The sequence below is a fragment of the Palaemon carinicauda genome, chromosome 10, assembly GCF_036898095.1.
Source record: "Palaemon carinicauda isolate YSFRI2023 chromosome 10, ASM3689809v2, whole genome shotgun sequence".
Classification (NCBI taxonomy): domain Eukaryota; kingdom Metazoa; phylum Arthropoda; class Malacostraca; order Decapoda; family Palaemonidae; genus Palaemon; species Palaemon carinicauda.
The window spans coordinates 150,644,089-150,648,311 of record NC_090734.1 but is presented as its reverse complement, the minus strand read 5'-3'; positions in this window follow the sequence as shown (position 1 = coordinate 150,648,311).

The following is a 4,223-nucleotide window of genomic DNA, read 5'->3' as shown; positions in this document are numbered from 1 at the left end:
TTGAGAATGGTGGAGGAGCAGTGCAGTAGGTATGAATTAGTGATAAATAGAGAGAAAACCAAAAGTATGAAAATTGGACGCCAGAGAGAGGCCTTAGAAATACAACTATCAGAGGGAGAAGTGGATCAAGTCAATGAGTTTAAATATTTGGGAGTGTTTTTCACAGCAGATGGAAAGATGGAAAGAGCAATTCAAGACCGAATCTCAAGTGGCCAGAAAGCATTTGGAAGGCTAAGAAGAATCTGGAAAGATAGAAATATATCCATTAAGTTGAAAATTAGGCTATTAAGAGCAATAGTAATCCCCATAGTGATATACGGTGTTGAATGCTGGATACTGAAGAAGAGAGAAGAGAAAAAGTTATTAGCCTTTGAAATGAAATGTCTGAGAAGAATCTGCGGTATAAGATGGGAGGACAGAATTATGAACGAGTGCGTGAGAGCAATGGCTGGTGTTGAGGACACAATTCTGATTAGAGTGGAAGATATTCAGAGGAGATGGTTTGGGCATGTACAGAGGATGGAACAGGACAGATGGCCAAAGTCATTTGTAATCCTCTAAGAATTACAAAGTTCAGCAACTGATTGTATGACATTTTGGAATTTATATCCTTCATGGTCAAGTGGCCGGAAATAGACCGAGAGGACGACCAAGAGATACATGGGTGAAAACCTTCAAGAAAGCAAATAGAGGCGAGACATTTCAGCAGCTGGCACAGATGGCATTGGATAGGAGTCTGTGGAGAGAATGGCGATATCAGATGCAGGACCCAACCCGGAGAACTCCGGACGGGATTTAGTGAGTGAGTGAGATATCTATATACATATATGTATATATATATATATATATATAATGTATATATATATATATATATATGTATATATATATATATATATATATATGGCTTTACAAATCACCTATGCAAATAATTCTTTTGCAAGTTTGAAATTTTTCCTTAATTTCAATTTGTTACTGAATGCGTAGTAATATTCGGAAAAAAAATTGCTGTGATGACCTTATTGATTTTGTTAAAAAAATAAAAATAAAATGATTCTCATAGTTGTTCGAGCTACTAACTTGAAAAAAAATAAGCGGCCATCTTGATATCTGTGCCAAAAAAAAAAAAAAAAAAAAAAAAAACATCAGACCATTTCTTTGTATTTCTTTTAAGTCATTTGTAATCCTCTAAGAATTACAAAGTTCAGCAACTGATTGTATGACATTTTGTAATTTATATCCTTTTAATTGTAATCCTCCAACGATTACACGGTTTGGATTATATAACAGTCCGGATTTTTTGGCCGTACTTCACTTTTTGCTCTTTAGTGGGTATAGCTTTCTAATTATCTCCTTTTCTCTTTGGACTGTCGCTTTTTTTTTCTCTTTTTTTTGTCCTTCCTGTTTACAAAAGGTCTGGGCCACACAACGGCGTCATTTTGCCCCTTCAATTGGACAAGGTACTTTGGTAAATAAATCGCCAGGACTCCTCTCTCAGACGTCGCCGACGAAATTGGAAAGTACAGCTAATGATTAGGTCAAAATAATTAGGTAATCTAGGGTTCTTATTTATTAAGAAAATCCTGATAGAATGGGTTAATTGTCTCACACGAAATGGGTTAGGTGCCTTCTGTTTTCAGGAGTTCATCGGCCTTATATTTCACTTTTCAGTTTGAAGTAGACTTTGGTAAGAATTATATTTCTTTTAGTTTTGTTGATCCAAGTTACGGATTGTTTTGCATAATGTCTCATTTATTGGATTTAATATTAGACGAGTTACATTCATCATGAAACCTAATCGGATCAGTGCAATGAACAAGCCTCCTGCTGGACCAAAGAGCTAAGGCTCCTGCTGGCCCAAAGAGTGAGACTCCTGCTGGCCCTAGGAGTGAGACTCCTACAGGCCCTAGTAGTGAGACTCCTACAGGCCCTAGTAGTGAGACTCCTACTGGCCCAATGAGCAAGACTCCTACAAGAGGTTTGTAGCAGCAATAACATCAGCAAAAAAGTCTTCGTTTTCCATTTCAAATTCTCAACGGATGATGAACATGCCGGAATGAGTTCGGAAAACGGATATTCAAGGAAGTTTCCTTCCAGCAATTCCAGAACTTGTTTGAGCCCTATTTGCTGGAATAGATTTCTCTCGCCTTGATCCCTCGGGGATTCTGACAGGCCCATTCGAAGTGTGCAGGGCCAAGGCCCTCTCATAAATTCAGCTTCTTTTTTTTTTTTTTTTTTGGGGGGGGGGGGTAATCTCCAAGAAAGGGAATAACCGGATGGTGGCTCCAAGAGCTACCTCAGCAACAGAATGTTCTCGTTCGAAGTGAGGCGGTTAGGTGGTAGACGACGCTGAGGTCTTAGAGAGTAATGTGTATTCTTTAGACCTCGGTAGACAGCCCTCCTTGGCAAAGACCAGTTTTAGCTGGGACTCGGTTACAAATATTGAATGGGTTAGTAGGGCGTCAGATCAGAGTCGGTTAAGCTCTCTCTCTCTCTCTCTCTCTCTCTCTCTCTCTCATACTATATATATATATATATATATATATGTGTGTGTGTATGTATGTATACATGTATGTATGCATGTATGTATAGGACATAGATTAGATTTATACACACATAAACATTTCCTATGTAAGCATACAATTTCCATATGAGGGTGTATTCTCTCTCTCTCTCTCTCTCTCTCTCTCTCTCTCTCTCTCTTTCAATCTACCATTCAAAATTTTGTTAGTGCGGCACTTATGATAAGGAATTTGACCAATCTTTTCAAGCAACATGTGTGCTTTATTCTAAAATTATAATATTAATCATGAAACTCTTTAGAAATAGAAAATTAATTATTTGAGATGTATGTAAACGTTTTGGTGTAGCCAATCTAGAATAGATTTTTTTTATATAAAATTCTAGTAGTTTTTCACCATAATAAAACCACTCCTTCTACCAAAATTAGGTTTATATTTTTCTGATAAAAAATTTTCTGTTCTATTCCTCTTCAATATCTTGGTTACCTTTCTTTCTTCCTCTTCCTCTTACGGCGTTATTGACCTCCGATGTCAGGATGCCAGATAATTATAAATCAATCAATCAATTAATCTTCCTCTTCTTATCATTACTACAAGTTTTACTTCCTACTTATCCTCCTATTCTCCTCCTCCGTATTATATCCTTTTTTATTTCACCTTCACTTTGGAGGTTTCCATACCTCTCATTTCTCCTTTTTTTTTTTTTTTTTTTGTCTTCTCTTCCTTACCTTCCTTTTTTTCTCCTCTTTCCTTTGCTCTCCTTCTTCTCTTTTCCTCGTCATTCTCCTTTTCCCTCCATACCTACCTTTATCTTTTCCTTTTCACATACTTTTTATTGTCTTCACAATCCTCCCCTTTTCCTCTTCCTCTTAATTTTATTGTTCTCCTCTGCACCATCATCGTATCGTCCTCCTTCTCTAACGCAGAATATTTCAGAAAGTTTCGTTCTTCATAACTTAGATATAGTAAGTTCCTTAGTTCAACTGCCAAAACTTTAACCCGATTTTTCTAAGACTTCAAAATTCAACCTAATTTTTTGAAGACTTCAAAACTTGAATGTGATTTTTCGAAGACCTTAAGACTTGAAGAACTTGATTTTTCGAAGACACTCATAACTTGAATGTGATTTTTCGAAGACCTCATAACTTGAACGTGATTTATCGAAGACCTCAAAACTTGAACCTGATATTTTTCGAAGACCTCATAGGTTCAATCTAATTTTTTGAAGACCTCAAAACTTGAATGTAATTTTTCGAAGACTTCAAAACTTGAATCAGATTTTTCGAAGACTTCAAATATTGAATGTAATTTTTCGAAGACCTCGAAACTTGAATCTGATTTTGCAAAGACTTCAAAACTTGAACGTGATTTTCTAAGACCTTAAAACTTGAACCTGATTTTTCGAAGACCTCAAAACTTGAACGGGATTTTCTAAGACCTTAAAACTTGAACCTGATTTTTTGAAGACCTCAAAACTTGAACCTAATTTTTCGAAGACCTCAAAACTTGAACTTCATTTTTCTAAGACCTCATAACTTTAACGTGATTTTCTGAAGACCTCAAAACAAACTTGAACCTGATTTTTCGAAGACCTCAAAACATGAACGGGATTTTCTAAGACCTTAAAACTTGAACCTGATTTTTTGAAGACCTCAAAACTTGAACCTAATTTTTCGAAGACCTCAAAACTTGAACTTCATTTTT